Here is an 8,804-nt window from a genome sequence, read left to right as displayed (position 1 = left end):
AAAGAGTGAAATTTGTTACTGTAGGCTTTAAGAACGATAGTGATGTCCTGCATCGGATAGGTCTCGTTGTAGGCCAGCCCTTCGATCTCCAGAAGGCAAGCCTGGTGTCCTCCTCTCAACCTTCAATGCTGACCCTGGCAGCAGCCATGATTGATCCTTCGTACGCTAAACTGAAGAAACCTCATCACGAGTTTCATCATGCATGGGAGTCAAAGACATTAGATGAAGATCACATCCTGTATGCAGCAATGGATGCCTACCTTTGTTTAAATATCTACAAGGGTTCGATGAAGAAGCAGAGCCCAGCGTCCGATTCAAGCAAAGAAGCGTCGGCGAAGAGGAAGAGGAAGAGGGAGGAGGACGAAGTCGAGGACGTGGACTCGGACTCCAAGTAGGTGGCACTGCCATCGCTCATGCTGGTTCTACTGCAGTGTCAAGCGGACTAGTTGCTTATTAGTTTATTTTCAAGGGTGTGTTATGCTGAGGCCCCAGCAGAACTATGTTTATGTTCTTTCTCGTTATTTGAACTCTTTAGTACGTACAGTAGTACTAGTACTATGTCTTACTACTGTTCTTCTTGCAGTTGGTACTACTGCTCGTATCTTCGTGTTCCTACTGTACTTAATACGTTCGTACTAGTAGTATAATTTGGGTCAGTCGATTTGTGAAAGAAGTTCAACAGAGCGAATGAAGAAGACAGCAGAAGAGGTGGAAGAAGCCCTTCTAGCCATCCATGTTGCATCAAGCGGCTCACATGAGTCGACTCACCCAAATTGCTCCTTCGGATTGCAGGATCCACGTGGCATTCAAGGTCTCGAAGGTAGATTCCGCGTCCGCACCCGGTTTGCGGGCTCGACGCGTGCGTGACCGGCTTCCGCCGCGACAGCCACCATGCGCGCCTCCTCCACGCGGGTGGAGACGACAATGACACGCTAGTTCCTCCTCGCCGGCGTGCTGGAGCACGTGCTCGTCCTCCTCTTCATACATTGCGTGCATAGACACGGCTCCACCATCTGCTCGCGTGCTTGGCAGCACGGTGGCGTCGCGAGGAGGGACTTCAGACGACGTGAGCGGGCAAGCCTTTGGCTTCATGGCACAGGGATGGCGGCGACACGGCGGTGATGGGCGAGAAATTGTTGGCCGTAGCAGGCGGGCGCCGGCATGCGCAACGGCGGCGGCGGCATATTGATGAGTGCGCGTGTGGGAGCTTACTTTAGTTTTATATATAAGGTTGGTCAAACTTAAAAGAAAACCGTACTAGTACATGTAAACATTAGACTTAGGCAGCGCTTTTATTAGTTACTGGCTTATGTTCTTGCCCATTGTGACCAGCCTTAGTGCCACGGCCACGATACGGAATCATGTGCAAGCGCGTGAACCGCGGCCGCGCGGTCGATCGAACGGTGTGTCACCGTGTCGCGCTCAAAGGACATCCACCGAACCTTTTTGTGTGTGTGAAAACAATCCTCGAATATTACTCAACTTTTTTTCCTGTGAAAGTTCTTGACGCTGCAATATTTCCATATATTTGAATTTAGCTCCAGTTCGTGTTTATTTGGATTTGGACGTTTTAGGTGCGCCCTAGTTTTTTTAATACTGATTTTGTGTGTGTGACTGAGAGAGAACGTGTGTATGTGTCCATATGTGTGTTGTGGCAGAAGGGCAATGTGGAGACGGTGTGCGTGTGATACAGACCTAGAGAGGTGTGAATGTGCAAATGATCGTGCATGAGTGAGACATAGACAGATGCCGATATGTTGTGTATACATGAGAGAACGGTCTTCTTGTTTACTTGTGTGTGTGTGAGAGAGAGAGGGAGAGAGAGAGAGACAGAGAGAGAAGCATCCGTAACACAACAACCATCTCTCTCGATTCGTCCGTCCCTCGCACGGTCGCATGCAACACATGCATCAACGCACACATTTTGATACCCTCACCCGGCCCCTGCCCACCTCAAGGCCCGCACAATATCTTCGTGAATACCCATTTCTCTCCTTAGGTTTGTTTTCTCTCGATATCTGGCGCGCACACACACGCACACACACATGCACAGAGAGAGAGAGACACACACGCAACACAACACACATACACACTCCCCCGAGCACACAATTCATCCCCATCCAAGGTTATACGGCGACCACTCTCGCTTGTGCTTCTTTGCACCCCAACATGCACAACACCTCAATCTTCAAAGAGGGCAACGAGCAGATCGAAGACGGCGACCACACCGCGCTAGAGAATGCGGGGTCATTTGGAAGCAGGGTGATGTGACGACGGCTGACTGACTCCTCCCCCACCCTCTCTCTCTCTTACACAAAATTACCAATCCCTCTCTCCCCCGCACAAAATTGTCAATCCCTTAACCCACGAGATCCTTCCCCTCTCGTCCATGTTTTTCCTGCTCTCTCATCAAACATGTTGTCTCTTCTCCTTCCACGTATACAGAATCCAGATGCACACGCATCTCATGTATATTACATGTATGCATCTTTCTCACAGACCTAACTTCTTCCTCTCTCTTTCTCTCTCTCTATCTCTCTCTCTCTGTCTCGTTAGGTTTGTCTCCTACTCTCTCGTCCACATACATGCAATCTTTCCCGCCCTATCTGCTCCATCTTCAAAAGCTCTCTCTGCACGTTTCATTCACACATTGGGATATGTCAAAATGTTGCTTCTATAATGGCTGATGTAGAGTTATGGTTGTTCTTGTTGCATCCTACAAAGTAATAACTATGAAATGCATTTAGATTCTCATTTGACTGGGATTATGTGAGTTTGAGCATGTTGTGAAGTACTATAGACCTTGTATACATCTTGGGATTCGACAATGATTGTAACTATTGAATTGTATAGACCATTACATTCGAAGTCAATAGCCTAATATATTTATTTCACAATTTCAACAAATGATTAGTTCACTACACACTAAGAAAACAAATGTGTACTCCCTCCATTTTTATTTAAGTCCACGTATTAGCATTGGTCAAAGTCAAGTTTTTTAAACTCTCAGAAAGCTTATAACAAAAAATATTAACATATACAATAACAAATAAATACCATTAGATTCATTATTGAATGTACTTTCACATCATACATATTTGTTATGGTAAATGTTTATATTTTTCTATAAACTTGGTCAAACTTTAGGAAGTTTGACTTCGGTCAAACCTAATATGCAGAGTTTACTACTACTACTCGCTAGTTGCTTAGCCGAATCACTCAACACGCCACACGGGGAGTCCAGTGTCACAAAATTTTGAGGTCGGCGGGAAAATCTCCCGCGACCCTGATTCGAGCAGTGGGAAGTTACCATCATAGCCTTCAGAACGGGCCTACGGATGACGCTTGGTAGGGGTCTGTTTTCGTAACTTCAGGTTCACCCTACCCAGCCAACCCCACCCCGACACCCAGAGTAGTACACCTGAATACTCCCCAATTTCTATCCCCAACGCAAAATAGACTTCTCCACGGCACCACAGCCTTCGTGCTCCTCCCCTTTACATCGGCGCACTCGTCCACCGTAGCGCATCTGCCTAATTGACGACCTCGTACGCCGCACTTGAGTCGGTCCGCCGTCGTCGTCGTACACGGAGCCTCTTCCCCGGCATCGTCTTCCACGGTCTCATATCTGCTTCTCGGAAGCTGACGCCAAGCGCAGAAGTACCACCGTCGTGGACAATGAACTGACTCCCGTTGCCGACCATGACTCACAGAGGCCGCTGCGACCATCGTTCTCCTCCTCGATTGGTAATGTGTGTATTGAATCACTTAGCAGTACATGTGCAGTTCCAATTTTGTTCATACCTACCCTTCAAATTTCCTAGGTGCTATTGTTCCCATAAAAGTAATTGGTTATAGCCTCCATTGTCCAACAGAATATCAGCTTGTAATTGTGCGTCGCTCCTGTATCGCGCTGTGCTTGGGTAGGTTTTTCATCTGCAACCAGTAGTGTGGCAAATGATGGAAATGTTTTTAGAACTAGCAAAATGCCCATGCGTTGCACGCATCAAGATGCATTTGTATGAGTAGTTTATCTTGTTGGAGATGCTCTAACATGGCAGACGAGTGCTTTAATGTTGCCCACAAGATGCGCGAGTATTACTAGTAGTATATTTTCTTGCCATGTTGAGATTCTAAAACCACGAGTGCGAACATGCAGAGGAGCAATGAAGATCAAACACGGGATATTCGGGACATCTTCAAGGAGCGTGGCACGTTAAAGAGGAGCTGAACCGAACCTGTAAAACGAGCTTTGGTAAGTAACACCCTTTAAATTACTTTCGTGTAGCCTCGTGTTCTTCGATGTGTGTATGTTGTAGTTTCTGTTTCTCTTAAGCGTGGTGTTCTTCGATGTGTAATAAGAAGAGTCTTAATCGTCCTAATGCTTTCGTTTTTAGCTTGATGTAGGAAGTGGGTGTTCTCACCTTGTAGTCTGTTTTTATTTATTTATTCCTTTTGAATTCACTTCTCTGAGTTCTGTTTATCTGGCTTCTACTAAATGGATCTAGGTTGCTCTGAGTATTGATCTAAAAAAGAAGTAACTTCATGTCAGGATGCAGTTCCTGCAAGGAGGGAAGTATGGTCAACCTCGAGATCATGTTTCCAAAATGAGGCTGGATTACACACAAGGTGCCAGTTCCCTAATGATGCTGGATTAGACACAAGGTGCAAATTCCCAGATGATGCTGGATTACACACAAGCCAGGTGGAGTCGTCAGTTGTTCGTGTCCTCGTGGCATTGGTAAAGGTTGAAAGAAAGCGTGCAGCAGCCCTTGAGAATGTAGTTGAGTTCCTGAAGAAGCAAAAAGAGCAATCAGATGCTCTCTTCACCCAAGCCAAAGAAGAGATGGAAGAAGCCAGAAATAAGCTAGCAGAGGCAGAGCAGGCTAGGTGTCTCCTACTATCTAAAATTGTTGTCACTACAAAATTTCCTTCATAATAGCTAGGTTCAAATGTTTATCCAGTCAGCATGCCTGTTGTGATGTCCGTGCATCTACTGATGTGGCACAGAATGTTTTTTTGGGTCATGTAATAACAGCAATTACTTTCCAAACAATAACAGACGAAGCATTGGACATGGTATAGTTCACGCGCAAGCCCGACATCCCAAGTTCAACTTCCACATCAAACTCATGTTCACAGATATCTGCACATTCATACATAATGTCCACAGCCATGATTCACTTCAAAGCCAAAAAAAATGTGAGGAGAGTTATAAATAAAGAAAATCCTCTACTAGTTCCTGCTACCAGTGCGAGCACAACAAGTCAAGACCATGCGTAAATTAATTATATTGTACTCATTTTTATGTTCTAAAATGCCTGTCGGCTCATGGAAGGACATGTTGCCGGCACACGCGCGGATTCAATGAAGGCAGGTAGGGCAGTCTTAAGCTAGTTGCACGCGGCGAGGAGGCGTGCTCAGCCGGGCCTGCAGCGAGTGCGGCCCTCTTGGCCGGCGCGCCGGTTCAATGTCTGCGCTATGAGCGGTCGCGTCCGTGTCAGAGCAATCACTCCCTCCAGTCCTTTTTGTTTGGGTATAACAAACTCTCATTTTCCATTCACATTTTAGTGGTAGGAGTTGTGCGTGTGTGTCTGTGAGAGAGAGAGAGAGGAGATGGTAGTCAGGGTTGTCTGATCGGTAAACAAATGAATAATGCCAGTCTGGGATGGAGACAAAAAGGAGACCGCAACAAATGGTGTGTCTACAGGAGAGATAGAGAGAGTAATTTTAGTGGTATGAGTCATATGTAGAGACATATAGGGTGTGTGAGAGAATCCCATAGAGAGAAAGACAAAGTGAAAGACGAGTGAAGACTGTGTGTTTGGCGGTGAAAAAGAAAGCTTAGGTACCGAGTGATACCAGAGAATAGTAGAGACGTGAGAGATAATGAAAACCATGTACTTATAATGATAGGGAGAGTGTGACACTTCTCAAGGGAGACGTCGAGAGACCATGTTTGCGAGGATAGGAGCAACATGAAGTGAGCGTGCGGGTGAGCTGGAGAAAAGAGAGTGATAGCTACCTGAAGGAGCATGCATGCGAGAGAGATGGACGTGAAAGGAGTGAACAAAAAAGGGATTCAAATATTTGAATTCGAGATGATGATACATGTAATCCATACTCGAACCAAAATTGATCTATCAAACATGCATACTCATATGAATTCACGCACATCTATGTTATTTAATATGTAGATATTACTGATCCATACATTTTAGTAGAACATAAGTTGGTTAAATTTTTTTGAATTCAACCTTAAGATTTCGAGATCGTTGTATTTGTAAATCATATTATACATATAAAGGAGCAGAATTCTTTGTTGTGCTTTTGAAAGTATATATATATAAATGATGTATATATAATGCAATTCCAATTGAAAATGGATCCCGCCCGAAAAAAATAGAATACAAACGGGATTCGAATTGAGTTGGCACGGTAAATGTGCACTCTGCAAAATTTGAACAAAGCGGGGAAAGTCGCAGTAACCGCCTGAAACCAAAATCTGCGAGATGGAAATCACTACTGCTTATCCCTGCCACGCAAAGCCTATATGCTGGATTTCTATAGGTTTCGATAGGGGTAGGTTTGTAATTTCACCCAAACGTGACGTAACCGCCTCTCACCCGGATTCATACACGGTGGGCGCCAAAACACGGTGTGTCCTCGGCCGAAATCGACTCCCTCCCCGATTCATATTCATACACGGTGGGTGCCAAAAACAAACTCTCGTCGGTAAATATTCGGTGTATGCGAGATTACCGTCCTATCCCCAACCGACTAGTGTTGTTGTGATGTAGTAGAAATTTGAAACGGGGGCTAAGTTTGTAAATTTCCTCGCATTTGAGACAAGCGCGCCCTGAATACATGGTTGCCCCCTTCCTCTCTACCTCCCTTTTCCCATTCGTACTCCGTGGGCGCCGAAACACCCTCTCCACCCCACCCTCCTCCGTCTGCCGCCGTCCGCCACCCCATCCACCACCGTCCTCCTCCACCATGCCGGAGCTGATACCCCGACGCCGCCGTCCATTACAAGAGATCGACCTCTCTCATCCACAGCTTCGGACCGGGATCCTTGCATCCCGTCCTCTCGCTTAATCCCCGCCATCGTCCACCTTGTCGGCGCCGCTCCTACAACCGTCTCGTCCACCGCGCCCCACCGCCACCGTCTACCCTCCTAGATCTGCTTCCACGCCGCCGACAGCCATCGCTACCGCAGCACCGTCAAATTCTCAGCAGATGCGTACATGGCGCCGCACCAGAGGCGGTACTCTTTCGTATCTGCTCAACTTCTTTATCGCAACAAGAAAATAGATCGCCACTGCTTTTCTCTGATTTCTTGTCTTGGTTGCGAAGTTGCCTTTGTCCGGTTTGCACCTTCAGATCCGCCATGGCACGCTCAACACCATACTTGCAATGATTATGGTTTTCCCCTTTTATATTCCACACTAGTTAAATAACAGTAGACTAAATTTCAAAATTGGGTCAGTCGATTTTTCAGAGCTCACCGGAGTTCGCCGGTGTGATCGAAGGGGCTCGGGTGGTTGTGGGGCCTCGCCAAACGACGAAAACTGAACGTGGGTGGGGGTTGGGGTGGGGGTGGGGTGGGGTGGCGGAGGAATACAGGCGGTGGGGGCCGGTGGTCCGGCCGGTGGCCCGTGCGGTGTTCTGTATGGGAAGAATCAGAGACGAGGAAGAAGAAGGGTTAGGAGACGTAGGATCTTCATCCAACCGCCTGAAATGGTCGAGAGACAGCTAGGAGTTGCATTCTTAATGCACTCTGGTTCATCATGTGTTGGGGATATTACTGTTGGGTGTAAACCGGCCTATCTGGGCCGGGTCAACTTCATCAGTAGTTCCAGAAGTGATAAAGCCCAAGAAGGTAGATGAGGGCCTAAGGCCCGTAGCCGGTTCAAGACTTGTGGCTGTAAACCGGAATTTGTATATAAACTTGTATTGTAAGTTAGGAATAAGGAGAGACCAACCCGAATACGAATATCGACCGGTGTTGGGACTCTGTGAACCGACGGGTGTCACCCGTGTATATAAGGGGACGACCCGGCGGCGGTTCAGGGACAACAGACAACAACTCGAGACATAGGCGAAGCTTGTTTGCTCCCTAGTCATTGAAACCCCATCAATTCCATCACAACTAGACGTAGGCTTTTACCTTCATTGAAGGGGACGAACTAGTATAAACTCTCTTGCGTCCCTATGTCCACTTTAACCCCTTCAAGCTAACCCGTCGCGATGGCTCCACGACTAAGTCCTTTTTCTAGGACATCTGCCATGACAAAACCACGACAGTTGGCGCCCACCATGGGGCCCTCGCACGATGGTTTCCGGTTCTTGGAGGGCCGCTTTGAAGGACTCAAGGGCTACGATGTAGGCCGGATGACTAAGAGTCGTCGCGGCAAGCTCTACATCGACAACGCAGGCTGGGGCCCCGAGGCCGGTTCAATTGAGTACGGGTACCGGGTCCCCTTTGGTAGCATTCACGTTTTCATTGGCAAGATCGGTGAACCGGGCCTTGAGCCGGACATCTGCACCGACCTCGTCGAGACGGCTTAGCGTGCGTGATCCGCCCGAGTTAAACCGGCCATGAAGCATGCCTTCGTGGGAGTCATCCATGGAGGAAGTTATGAGGACGGATTGGAATTTCACGGAGCGACCGTCGTTTGTTCCGGTGACGAATCTTCGACCGGAGAAACCGAATCTCTTTATCAACTACAAGATGGCCCGATTGGGAGCTGTTCCGATGGCGACAGTATTCCGGACCCCTCTGATCTGCCCAACCGGGTTGG

Source organism: Triticum aestivum, chromosome 1A (assembly GCF_018294505.1).
Source record: "Triticum aestivum cultivar Chinese Spring chromosome 1A, IWGSC CS RefSeq v2.1, whole genome shotgun sequence".
NCBI lineage: Eukaryota > Viridiplantae > Streptophyta > Magnoliopsida > Poales > Poaceae > Triticum > Triticum aestivum.
The sequence above is the reverse complement of the archived record's forward strand: the minus strand, read 5'-3'. Positions refer to the sequence as shown.